Source organism: Mus musculus, chromosome 3 (genome assembly GCF_000001635.26).
Source record: "Mus musculus strain C57BL/6J chromosome 3, GRCm38.p6 C57BL/6J".
Taxonomy (NCBI): domain Eukaryota; kingdom Metazoa; phylum Chordata; class Mammalia; order Rodentia; family Muridae; genus Mus; species Mus musculus.
The window spans coordinates 20,841,976-20,862,197 of record NC_000069.6 but is presented as its reverse complement, the minus strand read 5'-3'; positions in this window follow the sequence as shown (position 1 = coordinate 20,862,197).

Here is a 20,222-nt window from a genome sequence, read left to right as displayed (position 1 = left end):
CATGAGGTGGGAGAAGGTAGCACCCTCATAGGTGGGTGGGGGAGCACCCTCATAGAAGCAGAAGGGAGGGGTAGGACAGGGGGATTGTGGAGGGGAAACTGGAAAGGGGGTAACATTTGAAATGTAAATAAATAAAATAACCAATGAAGAAAAAGAATATCATCCTGAATGAGGTAACTCATACCTAAAAGAACATGCATGGTACAAATTCATTCATAAGTAGATATCAACCATAAAACACAGGATAAGCATGTGATAATCCAAGACTGAAAAGAAACTAAGTAATAAGGAGATCCAAAGGAGGATGCATGAATATTACCCAGAAGGGCAAACAAAATAGTCATTAGGGGTGGATGAAGAGAAAGAACTTGGTGGGAAAAGGGGTTAGGAGGGGAACAGAATAGGGGATCAGGGGTGCAGAGAGAATGATGACAGGACAAGGCTGGGAATGAGAATGAAAATTGCTGGAGGGGAGCATCTCTGGAACTAGGTGGAGACCTGGGATGGGTGATGCTCTAGGGAGTCTTTGAGGGTAATCCACCTCAGATTCCTAGCAGTGGAGGATATCAAGACTAAAGTGGCCACCTCCTGTAGTCAGGCAGGACTTCTGGTGGAAGGAGTGGGACATCAACCCACGCACAAAACCTTTATCCCAAAATTTATACTGCTTAAAAGATGTAAAAATAGAGCAGAGACCAAGGGAACATCCAAACAATGACTGCCCCAATCTGAGACCCATTCCATGTTAAACAGCCAACCCCTGACACTATTAATGATATTCTATTGTTCTTGCAGACAGGAACCTAACTCTCATCTGAGAGGCTTCATCCATCATCTGGTGGAAACAGATGCAGAGACCCACAGCCAAACATCGGGTAGAGCTTGGGAAGTCTTGTAGAAGAGTATAGAATAGAACTGAGCAATCAGAAAGATCAAGATCAGCAGAATATGACCTACAGTGTCAACTAACCTCAGCCCATGGGTCTTCACAGAGTTAGAACCACCAACCAAAGAACATGCAGGTGGTTGATCTAAGAATCCTGCACATTTGGAGCAGATATACAGTTTGATCTTCATATGGGTCTCCTAACAATTGTAGTAGGGGCTGTCTCTGACTCTGTTGTCTGCCATTTTATCCCCTTCTTCTATCAGGGCTGCCTGGTTGGGCCTTAGTGGGAGAGGATGTGTTTAGTCTTTTGGGATCGGATGTTCAGGCCAGTGTGGTACCTACAAAGGATATAGGGAAGGCTGCCTCAGGGAGGGAGGTAATGGGAGGAGGGATTTTTAAGCATAGGACTTGCAGAAGAGGTGGGAGGAGGGTGTAAAGTGAACAAATAAATAAATGAGAAAAATAAAGCATCAAAGGAAGTTGCACAACGCCATTGGGTAAATTTACATTCAAAATGAAATTTCAGCCTGCCTGCTGCCTCAACATACAAGTTGGCTTAGACCCTACACAAAGCAAATATGTGGTGGATAGATGGGAAAGAAAGAGGTAGAACTGGAGATACAATGGAGGTGAAGAACAACCTGATATGAGAGGTCTGCATTACCACCTAAAACCATGGTGAAGACTAGAAAGTACTATCTCTGTTCCAAGACTCTACTACAACAGAGGACTCTGTTGATGTTTATGGCCAATGTTATCAACAATGGCCAAGCAGAAGTAAATGATCTGGTGTGCCACCTGAAGACTTATTGATATCTGAGGTCTGGGATGAGCTGAGCTGGTCCCAGCTCTTATTTCCTATTGTAGAGTGTCTTGAGAGATTACATGTACATGGGAGAGTTGGCCCCACACCTTTCTGTCTGCCACACACTCATAAGAGCTTGAGATCTGTCTATGGTGGTGTGGGTGAAGGAAAGCTGACCCTGGTCATGTGGGTGCAGGAGAGCTGGCAAGCAGACCAAATCAGATATCATCCAAGATCCCAGGCTTTGAGTTGAACCACCCCAACACTTACCAAATATATGAGCTTCTAGACTATATGAAGGGTCAGGACCTGCAGATCCAAAGCTTCAGGATGACCTTGACTCAGAGAAACAGTCTAGGGTTCTCAAACCTGATCAATGACGCATTGCAGTGAAGATTTACAAATAAAGCTATTTAGGCAAAAGTATATACTGTAGGATACATTGTGACATGCATCTTCCTTAGCAGGATGTTTTGTTCTTTTTTAAGTTTTGGTTTTAATTTTAATTTTCTTTTGTGCATGGAGGTTACAAGGGTGGAGAGCAGATATGGAAGGAAAGGGAAATGACGAGACTGGGGTGTATGATGTGAAATTCACAGAGAATCGATAAAAATTATGTTAAAAACAAAATTCCAGCTTACATGAAAGAAATTTTTATGAAGAGGTACATGCTAATTTGAAAACATCAACCACCTTCTCAAAACAGAAGACCTATACATACTAGTATTAATATTTTAAAATACTTGACTGCTTGTATCCCAGAGTTATCATAATCCATAAAATATTTTAAACAGATCTTAAGCAGTGGTTTTATTAACAGAACAGAGTTTTTAGAAAGTAAAAATTATCAAACATTATTCATCATCTTGCATTGAGTAACAGTACTAAATATTATATGAGTATATCATTTGAAAAATAAAATTAAAAAGTATTTATTTGTTGCCATAACAAAAAAAGTTTGCAGGGAAGCAAGACAAGCATTTAATAATAACTGAAGGTATTATATTTTAAAACTCAAAATTAACATTATATACAACTATGAAAGCAAAGTATTACTTTGTAATTGTATGTTTATGGTGTTGTCATGCTCTGCCATTACATAAGCAGAAAACACTTCTAAAAATAAAGCTTTTTATTCAGCCTCTTTACGGAGCATTTTTCCCCCTGCTTCTTTAACAGGGGACTTACATTTTCATTTTTCACTGAACCTTGCAAGTGAAGCATCCAGCCTCCTTTAGCAATGAGGGCTTCATTCTACACACTCTTCCTCTCCATGCCTCTTCTCTCTGAGCCTCAGATCTTTCCTGCTCCTGACATTCCTGAATCTCTCCTGCCTTCTTGCCTCTAGTCATTTGAGTCGCAAGCTGTTATTTCTCCTACCATGCCATACCTGAAATCATTTATCTTTGCTGAGTCCTTTACGTACAGTATCTAATTAATTGTCATAGTCGCCCTGTGGAGCAGGTATTTTAGGTCAATTTTGTAAAGTAGAAAAGCAGAGGTTTACAGAGATTAAACATTTCCTAGTGCTATGGAACAGGAAAACTGTTAGGAACATGACAAGAACATGAGAGTGCACCATCTCTGTGTCTTCTGTAACTTGTGACAGTGCTGGCTCAGAGTCAGCAACCTCTGCTTCCTTGTTACGGTTCTACCTTAGTTCCCTTCCATTGACTTGGCTGCCTCCTACACCCTCTGACATAGTTTTACTGGAATCATTGAGAGGAGATTAAGTCACCTGAAGCATATTACCCCACCTTCCCAGTGAGAAAAGCCCTTTTTACTTTGCAACAGTCTGCTAAAGGGCTCATCTTCCCCTTGACATTGTCTCTGAGGTCCCCCTTTCAGGAGGTGGACTCTACCATGCTTCCTAAATTTCAGCTTCTCCCTGATCTTGTCTCCATTAGCAGGTGGATCTGACTTGCTTTTGGCCCCATTGTCTGCCATGCCCTCTTTCACAGTTGACCATGACTGGTATTTTTTTTTTTAAACAGAGGTATGTTGGCTACTAGAACAGAACAACTGGTCTCTAAAGGATACAAAATGTATCTCAATTTGTATCCACATATTTTATACTTAGTCAAGTTCCATGCAGACAGGACCCTGACATGGATGTCTCCTAAGAGACCCTGCCAGTGCTTGACCAATACAAATGAGGATGCTTGCAGGCAACCATAGGACTGAGCACAGGGACCCCAATGGAGGAGTTAGTGGAAGCACTCAAAAAGCTGAATGGGTTTGCCAACCCAATGGAAGAACAACAATATCAACTAACCAGACACCCCAGAGCTCCCACAGACTAAACCACCAACCAAGGAATATATACATGGAGGGATCCATGGCTCCAGCTGTGTATGTAGCAGAGGATGGCCTTATGAGGCATCAATGAGAGGGGAAGTGCTTGGTCCTAGGAAGGTTTGGTACCCCAGCATAGGGAAATGCTAGGGAGGTGAGGTAGGAGTGGGTGGGTGGGGGAGCACCCTCATAGAATCAGGAGGTAATAGGTGAGATAGGGGGTTTGTAGAGGGGAAACCAGGAAGGGGGAATAACATTTGAAATGTAAATAAATAAAAATATCCAATAATTTGATTTTTAAAACAAGAATGCATGATGAGAAGTCAGAAAAGATGCAGCTACAGTGGTAGATAAAGACAGCTATCCTCTTTCATAATTTATGTACTAGAGACTTCCTATTACCATATCCTCAGTATTACTATGATAATGTATAATTTTGTAATGTTTACACTTATCCTTAGTGATATATATGAAACATTAAACATTAAACGTATGAGGTATATCACAATATACACCATGATATACAGCACAACTGTGCTCCTGTTATAGTCATTTCCTTCAGCACAGAGAAATGTATATAGGAGTCTGGGAGCTAAAAAAACAAAAAAAAACAAAAAAACAAAAAAACAAACAAACATCTCAAAGCTCCTAATGAATGAAACTGTAAATTCAACTCCAATCCTCTAACTTAAAATCTTTGCTTTCACATACTCTTCATTACTGACTACAACATTCATCTTAGAAAATACAGTGCTCTTATTTAATCCTCTATCAAGTATGGCATTGCTAATGAAAGAAAGATGAAATTTCAAGACCTGTAAGTCATATAAAATACTCAGAAATTGCTGGTTGTTTGTGAGTCTAGAGGCTGCCTGGGGCTGAGAAAAAAGAAAAACAAACCTGGGTATACCCCGTAGTTAAAGCATTCCTGGGAACATCTTGACCATAAGATAAAGGGGAATGTGAAGACATAGCAGGGCTATTTAAACTGAGTCAACAACTCACAGAACTCTGACACTCTGCATGTACATGTAATTTTTCTGCTGATGTTTGAATAAGCCAATAGTGTGTCGCTATGCTGAATTCCACACCCCTAAGCCCCCTACCCCATAAAAACCCCTAGCATTCGAGCCTCGTAGCCGACATCCATTATCTCCTGTGTGGGATGCATGTTGGTCCGGAGCTCCGTCATTAAACGACCTCATATATTTACATCAAGATGGTCCTTCGTGATTTTTTGGGTGCACGCCGAATCGGGAGTTGAGTGGAGGTTTCCCCACTAGGTCCATCACTAACACGGACATTTATGTGATTTTAATGAGACAGGAAGCCAATGTTGCCATCTTCTTCCCAAGTCCCATCTGAAATGAGCTCTCTATTCTGACCCCTACTTGTTTCCTCTACCCTTGCTTGCCCTTTCTTTTCTTCCCTCTGACCCAATGTCTGTGCTGTTGTGAAATATTGGTACATAGGCAAGGGTGTATACCTAGGACCCTTCCCAAGAGGATTCATTCTGATTTCTTCCAGAATGGCTTATATCTTCCTCTTGGGTAGAAGCCTAGCTTAACATATTCCAAGTCTTCTGGGTCCTTGATGGTTTTATAGCTTCCACATTCTCTCTTGCTCCTCCCTAAACATTGTTTGTTTCCTCTGGGATTGGTAGAATAGTTAGATTTTAGATAGATCATGGTCAATTTGATTTATCTTTCAATAAACAATAGGAGATAATTTTAATTAATTTTGAAAAGAGATAAAGAAAACAGAGATGGGAAGATACAAAGTCCAGTCTTCTATACAAATTAAATGTTATAACTGAAGTGAGCTCTCTAATGAGTTTTTCATGAATACTTTTCATGTCATCTCACTTTAATTTGATATTTGATAATAAACCTCTTTTTTTAGAGCAAATTAGTTAAGTACTGTGTTTAACAAACTTTCTCAATAGAAGAACAAATGGTTTTCTTAGTGTTTATAAGATGCTTCTGAGAGTAAACCCACAATTAGGATTGTACTTCATATGAATTTAAATACATAGCTCATGTATATATATATATATATATGTGTGTGTGTGTGTGTGTGTGTGTGTGTGTGTGTGTGTGTGTGTACCTTGATGTGAGTTTAAATGGTGGCCCATGTCTGGCCCAGCACTTGGGCCACTAGATGAGGCAGGATGCAAGAGTTTTGACTGTGAGCACCCCACTCTGATGCTGGGGCAGGAGTAGGGCTATGTGAAGCACAGGACTGGGGAAGTGCAGTCTGAGGTTCCCAGGGACTTGCAGAGTTGGCTTGGGGGTCCTGGACCTGCAGGGAGGCCAAGAATGTCAGGTTCTCACTTGGGCACTACAGATGTCCTTGGATGCCTCAGAAGAGCTGAAAATGGAGTGGAGACAAGTGGCCTGGCTCTAGCCTGGGGCCAAAGGAAAATGGGGGAGGGGAGCTCCAGCTGGGTCCCTTGGGGACGAGAGAGGCCTTGGCTTGCTTGGTGGGTGGCTTGGCTTGGTGGTGACCTTGGCTTGGAGGGCAGAGAGGCCTCCTGAGGGAGATTAGACACATCTCTTTAGAAGAAGACCTGCTGCATTGTTTCCCACAGTGGATCCCTATGAGAAGAGGCAGTCCATGGTTTTAAGACATTTATTGTCATGATGGAGAGTTGTGATGAGTGAAACCATACCCCCCTTTCTCAGGGCTGGCCTGAGGTTAAATACCTTTTACAGGGTGGAGTGTCTGGAAAGGCAAGCTTAATTGGTTAAACCCTTCAGACCTTTATTTAGGTACCTCATTAAAATGGAGATCTGTCTTGAGGCTACATGATCTGTGGTCTCATCCTCTACCCGTGGAGGAGCTTGGGGTGTTACTCTTATGTGACTGATGGCCACAGACTTAAGGAGTAGAGAACTGTGGCCTTATGACAGGAGTCTGGTGTCTTGGAGCTTAGCAAAATGTCTCCCATCCCTTGAAGGACCACCTCCTGGGTCACTGGGGTTTTGAACATAGCTCAACCAGAAACTAGGCTGCTTTTCATGGTCCCACACCTTGAGAGCATCTCCTCTATTGGAATTGTAATGTTTTTCCCTGACAACATGAACCCCTTACTGCCTCCATCATTCAAATTTAACAACCTAGAATAAATATCTTACTGAAAAGTAGCTATAGGTCCATGTTGTTGATCCCAATTTATCCAAAGTTGTAGTGAGAAGAAAGTAAATCTTTAGTAACGGTGTGAGGAAGTTTGTAATTTATTTGATACTCTATCATCCAAGCCTCAGAAATACAGGTTTTTATAACTGTAAAATCTCACATCTATATGATCCCTATTTAAAACAAGTAGTTACATTGCATAATAAAAGAAACATTTTAAAGTACCCTATCTTTTTGGAAAATACTTTTATATATTGAGAGAAGAATACTTAGAAATTGCCTTCCTTTGTGTCATTTTCTACTCACACAAGGGCACAATACAGTCCACAAACCAAAACAAGGAGCCAAGGCAAAATCAGCAATCAGGAAGAATTGATAACTGAGTTCATTTCACATCGAGCAACAGCTGCAAGAATGCTTGAGGAGATAGCACCACAGACACTGTCAAATGCTAGGTTGGATAGCTACTAGGAAACAACTCTAAAGCTCAACAAAGGACTGTGTGTTTATAAATGCTGAAGAATAAAACATAACTCGAGAGTCTCGCCCAACACCCGAAAAGGCCCACACAGGACTCCCCACGGGATCCTAAGACCTCTGGTGAGTGGAACACAGCACCTGCCCCAATCCAATCGCGCAGAACCTGAGACTGCGGTACATAGGGAAGCAGGCTACCTGGGGCACAAGCCCCTTCCACTCCACTCGAGCCCCGGGCTACCTTGCCAGCGGAGTCGCCTGACACCCGCAAGGGCCCACACAGGATTCCACACGGGATCCTAAGACCTCTAGTGAGTGGAACACAACTTCTGCCAGGAGTCTGGTTCGAACACCAGATATCTGGGTACCTGCCCTGCAAGAAGAGAGCTTGCCTGCAGAGAATACTCTGCCCACTGAAACTAAAGAGAGTGCTACCCTCCAGGTCTGCTTATAGAGGCTAACAGAGTCACCTGAAGAACAAGCTTTAAAACAGAGACAACTATAACAGCTAGCTTCAGAGATTACCAGATGGCGAAAGGCAAACTTAAGAATCCTACTAACAGAAATCAAGACCACTCACCATCATCAGAACGCAGCACTCCCACCCCACCTAGTCCTGGGCACCCCAACACAACCGAAAATCTAGACAAAGATTTAAAAACATTTCTCATGATGATGATAGAGGACATCAAGAAGGACTTTCATAAGTCACTTAAAGAAATACAGGAGAGCACTGCTAAAGAGTTACAGGCCCTTAAAGAAAAGCGGGAAAACACAGCCAAACAGGTAGAAATCATTAAAGAAAAACAGGAAAACACATCCAAACAGGTGATGGAAATGAACAAAACCAAACTAGAAGTAAAAGGGGAAGTAGACACTATAAAGAAAACCCAAAGTGAGGCAACGCTGGAGATAGAAACCCTAGGAAAGAGATCTGGAACCATAGACGTGAGCATCAGCAACAGAATATAAGAAATGGAAGAGAGAATCTCAGGTGCAGAAGATTCCATAGAGAACATCCACACAACAGTCAAAGAAAATACAAAATGCAAAAGGATCCTAACTCAAAACATCCAGGTAATCCAGGACACAATGAGAAGACCAAACCTACGGATAATAGGAATTGATGAGAATGAAGATTTTCAACTTAAAGGGCCAGCTAATATCTTCAACAAAATAATAGAAGAAAACTTCCCAAACGTAAAAAAAGAGATGCCCATGATCATACAAGAAGCCTACAGAACTCCAAATAGACTGGACCAGAAAAGAAATTCCTCCCGACACATAATAATCAGAACAACAAATGCACTAAATAAAGATAGAATATTAAAAACAGTAAGGGAGAAAGGTCAAGTAACATATAAAGGAAGGCCTATCAGAATTACACCAGACTTTTCACAAGAGACTATGAAAGCCAGAAGAGCCTGGACAGATGTTATACAGACACTAAGAGAACACAAATGCCAACCCAGGCTACTATACCCGGCCAAACTCTCAATTACCATAGATGGAGAAACCAAAGTATTCCACGACAAAACCAAGTTCACACAATATCTTTCCACGAATCCAGCCCTTCAAAGGATAATAACAGAAAAGAAGCAATACAAGGACGGAAATCACGCCCTAGAACAACCAAGAAAGTAATCATTCAACAAACCAAAAAGAAGACAGCCACAAGAACAGAATGCCAACTCTAACAACAAAAATAAAAGGGAGCAACAATTACTTTTCCTTAATATCTCTTAATATCAATGGACTCAATTCCCCAATAAAAAGACATAGACTAACAGACTGGCTACACAAACAGGACCCAACATTCTGCTGCTTACAGGAAACCCATCTCAGGGAAAAAGACAGACACTACCTCAGAGTGAAAGGCTGGAAAACAATTTTCCAAGCAAATGGACTGAAGAAACAAGCTGGAGTAGCCATTTTAATATCGGATAAAATCGACTTCCAACCCAAACTTATCAAAAAAGACAAGGAGGAACACTTCATACTCATCAAAGGTAAAATCCTCCAAGAGGAACTCTCAATTCTGAATATCTACGCACCAAATGCCAGGGCAGCCACATTCATTAGAGACACTTTAGTAAAGCTCAAAGCATACATTGCACCTCACACAATAATAGTGGGAGACTTCAACACACCACATTCTTCAATGGACAGATCGTGGAAACAGAAACTAAACAGGGACACAGTGAAACTAACAGAAGTTATGAAACAAATGGACCTGACAGATATCTACAGAACATTTTATCCTAAAACAAAAGGATATACCTTCTTCTCAGCACCTCACGGGACCTTCTCCAAAATTGACCATATAATTGGTCACAAAACAGGCCTCAATAGATACAAAAATATTGAAATTGTCCCATGTATCCTATCAGACCACCATGGCCTAAGACTGATCTTCAATAACAACATAAATAATGGAAAGCCAACATTCACGTGGAAACTGAATAACACTCTTCTCAATGATACCTTGGTCAAGGAAGGAATAAAGAAAGAAATTAAAGACTTTTTAGAGTTTAATGAAAATGAAGCCACAACGTACCCAAACCTATGGGACACAATGAAAGCATTTCTAAGAGGGAAACTCATAGCGCTGAGTGCCTCCAAGAAGAAACGGGAGACAGCACATACTAGCAGCTTGACAACACATCTAAAAGCCCTAGAAAAAAAGGAAGCAAATTCACCCAAGAGGAGTAGACGGCAGGAAATAATCAAACTCAGGGGTGAAATCAACCAAGTGGAAACAAGAAGAACTATTCAAAGAATTAACCAAACGAGGAGTTGGTTTTTTGAGAAAATCAACAAGATAGATAAACCCTTAGCTAGACTCACTAAAGGGCACAGGGACAAAATCCTAATTAACAAAATCAGAAATGAAAAGGGAGACATAACAACAGATCCTGAAGAAATCCAAAACACCATCAGATCCTTCTACAAAAGGCTATACTCAACAAAACTGGAAAACCTGGACGAAATGGACAAATTTCTGGACAGATACCAGGTACCAAAGTTGAATCAGGATCAAGTTGACCATCTAAACAGTCCCATACCACCTAAAGAAATAGAAGCAGTTATTAATAGTCTCCCAACCAAAAAAAGCCCAGGACCAGATGGGTTTAGTGCAGAGTTCTATCAGACCTTCAAAGAAGATCTAATTCCAATTCTGCACAAACTATTTCACAAAATAGAAGTAGAAGGTACTCTACCCAGCTCATTTTATGAAGCCACTATTACTCTGATACCTAAACCACAGAAAGATCCAACAAAGATAGAGAACTTCAGACCAATTTCTCTTATGAATATCGATGCAAAAATCCTCAATAAAATTCTCGCTAACCGAATCCAAGAACACATTAAAGCAATCATCCATCCTGACCAAGTAGGTTTTATTCCAGGGATGCAGGGATGGTTTAATATACGAAAATCCATCAATGTAATCCATTATATAAACAAACTCAAAGACAAGAACCACATGATCATCTCGTTGGATGCAGAAAAAGCATTTGACAAGATCCAACACCCATTCATGATAAAAGTCTTGGAAAGATCAGGAATTCAAGGCCCATACCTAAACATGATAAAAGCAATCTACAGCAAACCAGTAGCCAACATCAAAGTAAATGGAGAGAAGCTGGAAGCAATCCCACTAAAATCAGGGACTAGACAAGGCTGCCCACTTTCTCCCTACCTTTTCAACATAGTACTTGAAGTATTAGCCAGAGCAATTCGACAACAAAAGGAGATCAAGGGGATACAAATTGGAAAAGAGGAAGTCAAAATATCACTTTTTGCAGATGATATGATAGTATATATAAGTGACCCTAAAAATTCCACCAGAGAACTCCTAAACCTGATAAACAGCTTAGGTGAAGTAGCTGGATATAAAATTAACTCAAACAAGTCAATGGCCTTTCTCTACACAAAGAATAAACAGGCAGAGAAAGAAATTAGGGAAACAACACCCTTCTCAATAGTCACAAATAATATAAAATATCTCGGAGTGACTCTAACTAAGGAAGTGAAAGATCTGTATGATAAAAACTTCAAGTCTCTGAAGAAAGAAATTAAAGAAGATCTCAGAAGATGGAAAGATCTCCCATGCTCATGGATTGGCAGGATCAACATTGTAAAAATGGCTATCTTGCCAAAAGCAATCTACAGATTCATTGCAATCCCCATCAAAATTCCAACTCAATTCTTCAACGAATTGGAAGGAGCAATTTGCAAATTTGTCTGGAATAACAAAAAACCTAGGATAGCAAAAAGTCTTCTCAAGGATAAAAGAACTTCTGGCGGAATCACCATGCCAGACCTAAAGCTTTACTACAGAGCAATTGTGATAAAAACTGCATGGTACTGTATAGAGACAGACAAGTAGACCAATGGAATAGAATTGAAGATCCAGAAATGAACCCACACACCTATGGTCACTTGATCTTTGACAAGGGAGCTAAAACCATCCAGTGGAAGAAAGACAGCATTTTCAACAATTGGTGCTGGCACAACTGGTTGTTATCGTGTAGAAGAATGCGAATCGATCCATACTTATCTCCTTGTACTAAGGTTAAATCTAAGTGGATCAAGGAACTTCACATAAAACCAGAGACACTGAAACTTATAGAGGAGAAAGTGGGGAAAAGCCTTGAAGATATGGGCACAGGGGAAAAATTCCTGAACAGAACAGCAATGGCTTGTGCTGTAAGATCGAGAATCGACAAATGGGACCTAATGAAACTCCAAAGTTTCTGCAAGGCAAAAGACACCGTCAATAAGACAAAAAGACCATCAACAGATTGGGAAAGGATCTTTACCTATCCTAAATCAGATAGGGGACTAATATCCAACATATATAAAGAACTCAAGAAGGTGGACTTCAGAAAATCAAATAACCCCATTAAAAAATGGGGCTCAGAACTGAACAAAGAATTCTCACCTGAGGAATACCGAATGGCAGAGAAGCACTTGAAAAAATGTTCAACATCCTTAATCATCAGGGAAATGCAAATCAAAACAACCCTGAGATTCCACCTCACACCAGTCAGAATGGCTAAGATCAAAAATTCAGGTGACAGCAGATGCTGGCGAGGATGTGGAGAAAGAGGAACACTCCTCCATTGTTGGTGGGAGTGCAGGCTTGTACAACCACTCTGGAAATCAGTCTGGCGGTTCCTCAGAAAACTGGACATAGTACTACCGGAGGATCCAGCAATACCTCTCCTGGGCATATATCCAGAAGATGCCCCAACTGGTAAGAAGGACACATGCTCCACTATGTTCATAGCAACCTTATTTATAATAGCCAGAAGCTGGAAAGAACCTAGATCCCCCTCAACAGAGGAATGGATACAGAAAATGTGGTACATCTACACAATGGAGTACTACTCAGCTATTAAAAAGAATGAATTTATGAAATTCCTAGCCAAATGGATGGACCTGGAGGGCATCATCCTGAGTGAGGTAACACATTCACAAAGAAACTCACACAATATGTATTCACTGATAAGTGGATATTAGCCCCAAACCTAGGATACCCAAGATATAAGATATAATTTGCTAAACACATGAAACTCAAGGAGAATGAAGACTGAAGTGTGGACACTATGCCCCTCCTTAGATTTGGGAACAAAACACCCATGGAAGGAGTTACAGAGACGGAGTTTGGAGCTGAGATGAAAGGATGGACCATGTAGAGACTGCCATAGCCAGGGATCCACCCCATAATCAGCATCCAAACGCTGACACCATTGCATACACTAGCAAGATTTTATTGAAAGGACGCAGATGTAGCTGTCTCTTGTGAGACTATGCCGGGGCCCAGCAAACACAGAAGTGGATGTTCACAGTCAGCTAATGGATGGATCATAGGGTTCCCAATGGAGGAGCTAGAGAAAGTAGCCAAGGAGCTAAAGGGATCTGCAACCCTATAGGTGGAACAACATTATGAGCTAACCAGTACCCCGGAGCTCTTGACTCTAGCTGCATATATATCAAAAGATGGCCTAGTCGGCCATCACTGGAAAGAGAGGCCCATTGGACTTGCAAACTTTATATGCCCCAGTACAGGGGAATTCCAGGGCCAAAAAGGGGGAGTGGGTGGGCAGGGGAGTGGGGGTGGGTGGATATGGGGGACTTTTGGTATAGCATTGGAAATGTAAATGAGTTAAATACCTAATAAAAAATGGAAAAAAATAAAAAAAAAAAAAAAAAAAAGAAAAGAAGCAATACAAGGACGGAAATCACGCCCTAGAACAACCAAGAAAGTAATCAATAAACAAACCAAAAAGAAAACAGCCACAAGAACAGAATGCCAACTCTAACAACAAAAATAAAAGGAAGCAACAATTACTTTTCCTTAATATCTCTTAATATCAATGGACTCAATTCCCCAATAAAAAGACATAGACTAACAGACTGGCTACACAAACAGGACCCAACATTCTGCTGCTTACAGGAAACCCATCTCAGGGAAAAAGACAGACACTACCTCAGAGTGAAAGGTTGGAAAACAATTTTCCAAGCAAATGGACTGAAGAAACAAGCTGGAGTAGCCATTTTAATATCGGATAAAATCGACTTCCAACCCAAAGTTATCAAAAAAGACAAGGAGGGACACTTCATACTCATCAAAGGTAAAATCCGCCAAGAGGAACTCTCAATTCTGAATATCTACGCACCAAATGCAAGGGCAGCCACATACATTAAAGACACTTTAGTAAAGCTCAAAGCACACATTGCACCTCACACAATAATAGTGGGAGACTTCAACACACCACTTTCTTCAATGGACAGATCGTGGAAACAGAAACTAAACAGGGACACACTGAAACTAACAGAAGTTATGAAACAAATGGACCTGACAGATATCTACAGAACATTTTATCCTAAAACAAAAGGATATACCTTCTTCTCAGCACCTCACGGGACCTTCTCCAAAATTGACCATGTAATTGGTCACAAAACAGGCCTCAACAGATACAAAAATATTGAAATTGTCCCATGTATCCTATCAGACCACCATGGCCTAAGACTGATCTTCAATAACAACATAAATAATGGAAAGCCAACACTCACGTGGAAACTGAACAACACTCTTCTCAATGATACCATGGTGAAGGAAGGAATAAAGAAAGAAATTAAAGACTTTTTAGAGTTTAATGAAAATGAAGCCACAACGTACCCAAACCTATGGGACACAATGAAAGCATTTCTAAGAGGGAAACTGATAGCTCTGAGTGCCTCCAAGAAGAAACGGGAGAGAGCACATACTAGCAGCTTGACAACACATCTAATAGTCCTAGAAAAAAAGGAAGCAAATTCACCCAAGAGGAGTAGACGGCAGGAAATAATCAAACTCAGGGGTGAAATCAACCAAGTGGAAACAAGAAGAACTATTCAAAGAATTAACCAAACTCAGAGTTGGTTCTTTGAGAAAATCAACAAGATAGATAAACCCTTAGCTAGACTCACTAAAGGGCACAGGGACAACATCCTAATTAAAAAAATCAGAAATGAAAAGGGAGACATAACAACAGATCCTGAAAAAATCCAAAACACCATCAGATCCTTCTACAAAAGGCTATACTCAACAAAACTGGAAAAGCTGGACGAAATGGACAAATTTCTGGACAGATACCAGGTACCAAAGTTGAATCAGGATCAAGTTGACCATCTAAACAGTCCCATATCACCTAAAGTAATAGAAGCAGTTATTAATAGTCTCACAACCAAAAAAAGCCCAGGACCAGACGGGTTTAGTGCAGAGTTCTATCAGACCTTCAAAGAAGATCTAATTCCAGTTCTGCACAAACTATTTCACAAAATAGAAGTAGAAGGTACTCTACCCAACTCATTTTATGAAGCCACTATTACCTAAACCACAGAAAGACCCAACAAAGATAGAGAATTTCAGACCAATTTCTCTTATGAATATCGATGCAAAAATCTCAATAAAATTCTCGCTAACCGAATCCAAGAACACATTAAAGCAATCATCCATCCTGACCAAGTAGGTTTTATTCCAGGGATGCAGGAATGGTTTAATATACGAAAATCCATCAATGTAATCCATTATATAAACAAACTCAAAGACAAAAACCACATGATCATCTCATTAGATGCAGAAAAAGCATTTGACAATATCCAACACCCATTCATGATAAGAGTGTTGGAAAGATCAGGAATTCAAGGCCCATACCTAAACATGATAAAAGCAATCTACAGCAAACCAGTGGCCAACATCAAAGTAAAAGGAGAGAAGCTGGAAGCAATCCCACTAAAATCAGGGACTAGACAAGGCTGCCCACTTTCTCCCTACCTTTTCAACATAGTACTTGAAGTATTAGCCAGAGCAATTCGACAACAAAAGGAGATCAAGGGTATACAAATTGGAAAAGAGGAAGTCAAAATATCACTTTTTGCAGATGATATGATAGTATATATAAGTGACCCTAAAAATTCTACCAGAGAACTCCTAAACCTGATAAACAGCTTCGGTGAAGTAGCTGGATATAAAATAAACTCAAACAAGTCAATGGCCTTTCTCTACACAAAGAATAAACAGGCTGAGAAAGAAATTAGGGAAACAACACCCTTCTCAATAGTCACAAATAATATAAAATATCTCGGCGTGACTCTAACTAAGGAAGTGAAAGATCTGTATGATAAAAACTTCAAGTCTCTGAAGAAAGAAATTAAAGAAGATCTCAGAAGATGGAAAGATCTCCCATGCTCATGGATTGGCAGGATCAACATTGTAAAAATGGCTATCTTGCCAAAAGCAATCTACAGATTCAATGCAATCCCCATCAAAATTCCAACTCAATTCTTCAACGAATTAGAAAGAGCAATTTGCAAATTCATCTGGAATAACAAAAAACCTAGGATAGCAAAAAGTCTTCTCAAGGATAAAAGTACCTCTGGTGGAATCACCATGCCTGACCTAAAGCTTTACTACAGAGCAATTGTGATAAAAACTGCATGGTACTGGTATAGAGACAGACAAGTAGACCAATGGAATAAAATTGAAGACCCAGATATGAACCCACACACCTATGGTCACTTGATCTTCGACAAGGGAGCTAAAACCATCCAGTGGAAGAAAGACAGCATTTTCAACATTTGGTGCTGGCACAACTGGTTGTTATCGTGTAGAAGAATGCGAATCGATCCATACTTATCTCCTTGTACTAAGGTCAAATCTAAGTGGATCAAGGAACTTCACATAAAACCAGAGACACTGAAACTTATAGAGGAGAAAGTGGGGAAAAGCCTTGAAGATATGGGCACAGGGAAAAAATCCTGAACAGAATAGCAATGGCTTGTGCTGTAAGATCGAGAATTGACAAATGGGACCTAATGAAACTCCAAAGTTTCTGCAAGGCAAAAGACACCGTCAATAAGACAAAAAGACCACCAACACATTGGGAAAGAATCTTTACCTATCCTAAATCAGATAGGGGACTAATATCCAACATATATAAAGAACTCAAGAAGGTGGACTTCAGAAAATCAAATAACCCCATTAAAAAATGGGGCTCAGAACTGAACAAAGAATTCTCACCTGAGAAATACTGCATGGCAGAGGAGCACCTGAAAAAATGTTCAACATCCTTAATCATCAGGGAAATGCAAATCAAAACAACCCTGAGGTCCACCTCACACCAGTCAGAATGGCTAAGATCAAAAATTCAGGTGACAGCAGATGCTGGCGTGGATGTGGAGAAAGAGGAACACTCCTCCATTGTTGGTGGGATTGCAGGCTTGTACAACCACTCTGGAAATCAGTCTGGCGGTTCCTCAGAAAATTGGACATAGGAGGATCCAGCAATACCTCTCCTGGGCATATATTCAGAAGATGCCCCAACTGGTAAGAAGGACACATGCTCCACTATGTTCATAGCAGCCTTATTTATAATAGCTAGAAGCTGGAAAGAACCCAGATGCCCCTCAGCAGAGGAATGGATACAGAAAATGTGGTACATCTACACAATGGAGTACTACTCAGCTATTAAAAAGAATGAATTTATGAAATTCCTACCCAAATGGATGGACCTGGAGGGCATCATCCTGAGTGAGGTAACACATTCACAAAAGAACTCACACAATATGTACTCACTGATAAGTGGATATTAGCCCCAAACCTAGGATACCCAAGATATAAGATACAATTTGCTAAACACATGAAACTCAAGAAGAATGAAGACTGAAGTGTGGACACTATGCCCCTCCTTAGAATTGGGAACAAAACACCCATGGAAGGAGTTACAAAGACAAAGTTTGGAGCTGAGATGAAAGGATGGACCATGTAGAGACTGCCATATCCAGGGATCCACCCCATAATCAGCATCCAAACGCTGACACCATTGCATACACTAGCAAGATTTTATCGAAAGGACCCAGATGTAGCTGTCTCTTGTGAGACTATGCCGGGGCCTAGCAAACACAGAAGTGGATGCTCACAGTCAGCTAATGGATGGATCACAGGGCTCCCAATGGAGGAGCTAGAGAAATTACCCAAGGATCTAAAGGGATCTGCATCCCTATAGGTGGAACAACATCATGAACTAACCAGTACCCCGGAGCTCTTGACTCTAGCTGCATATTTATCAAAAGATGGCCTAGTCGGCCACCACTGGAAATAGAGGCCCATTGGACACGCAAACTTTATATGCCCCAGTACAGGGGAACGCCAGGACCAAAAAGGGGGAGTGGGGGGGTAGGGGAGTGGGGGGGGGTGGGTATGGGGGACTTTTGGTATAGCATTGGAATTGTAAATGAGCTAAATACCTAATAAAAATGGAAAAAAAAACATAATTCTTAGTAAGATTATTTGATTTACAATTATTTTCTAGTTGCAGTTACATTCATTTCTTGATTTAAATAGAGGCTTTCCTTAGTATAGGTTTTTCTTCCTCTCTGTATACATTTCATTCATGACCATCTGAGTTTCCTAGTAGAAGGAGGCATATCATTTGATCTATTCCTTAACGTGTTTTCCTAACAAAACAAAGAAAATTATATCTGGCAAATCATATTTTATAAGAATGTAGTATCCGTGAGTTTCTGTAGATGTTTAGCGAAGTTCAATTTTATTGTATAGCCCATTACACCCTGGAGGTGGTTACGGTGAGAACTGAAAGGAAGAAGATGCTAAGTAATCTGTATTTATATCACTCTGGTTATATAGTGCTTATAAAATATCGAAAACTGAAGCTGAAATAGTATGTTGAGGGTTTGCTCCATGCCAGTCCCATATGTCATTAAATTCCATGTCAGCCATTCTCGTTGCTCGAGTCAACAAGCTGACAAGAGTCAAAGGGCTGAACTTTTGTTCCAAAATCAAACAAAACTCAAATTTCTGGGCAGATACCATGTTATGAAACATAGAGCACCAAAATGAGATGTTAAAGTTTTCAGAAGAGGGATTTATAATTTATAACTTAAATAGTGAGGTCACAAATAACCTATAACCAAATAGTAAAAGCAGAGAGATCAATTATGGTGCTATGGATATTGACAGGAGAGATGCTTCCCCATTGGGTAGAGGAGGAGGATCTAAGTCAGGGTATCAGAACAATAGTTTTAGAGCAGCTGAGAAGTATGCAAAAGTACAATATTTGCCAACAATAATGAGAGTGCATTTAAAATTTCATGACAGTCCTAAAAGCCTAAGAGTAAATATGGGAAAGAAAATGGTGAGGGTGCCTCTGGGATCGGGTTTAGTGAAGCAAAAAGAAAGGAAATTAAGGCCTGAAAGCTCTTTGGTGCTCTGTCAAGGCTGGAAATCAAGGGCATGTAGTCTCACCAGGAGAAAAAAAAAAAAAGACACATTACAACTCAGAGCTAGAGATCACACACCTTCACTGAGATCAAATGAAGGTGAAGAGTATGTCTCTGGTCCTAGAACATGTGATGTGAAAGATCTGACAGTTACTGTCCCAAGGTACATTTACTCCTCAAACCTCCCATGAGCAGGGGGCTATCGCCTCCGAAAAGTAAAGCATGTAATTTGTTATTCCTCTGTTATTTCTCTATAGAGCCACTGTCACTTTCTAGTTGTTGAGGTCAGTTAGATTTAGGAAGGAAGATTTAGGGACTGTCAGTTGGATTTAGGAAGGTCTCATAGCTTATCGGGGGATGTCCCTAAATCATGCCTAATAACAAGGCCTTAGTTACATAACTCATAGATGAACATAGACAAAATGACACAAAGCTCATCTATAATTAGTAGGACCAAGGGCAGAAAAGATATTAACAATATGATTAACTAAGCTTAGCAGATGGAATCCAAGAACTCAGTATGATTTTATAAATAAATAAACTTGCATATGATCCACAAAGCTTTTCTTGATGAACTTCAAAGAACTTAGAGAACACAGAGTCTAACAATCAGGAGGTAACCCTGAAAGGAAATCATACAAAGTGCCAAAAGGATTACTAACTAAGCAGGGTCAGATTCAAAAAAAGAAAAATAAATAAGAAAGAAAAGAAGGGCATGAAAGGTCTCCAAATAACAACTGCAAGAAACAGCTATTCCTGATGTCTGGAAAACACAGGAAACTGAGTTCAGACTCCGATCCCTCACCTGGAAGTGGTGCCCAGCTG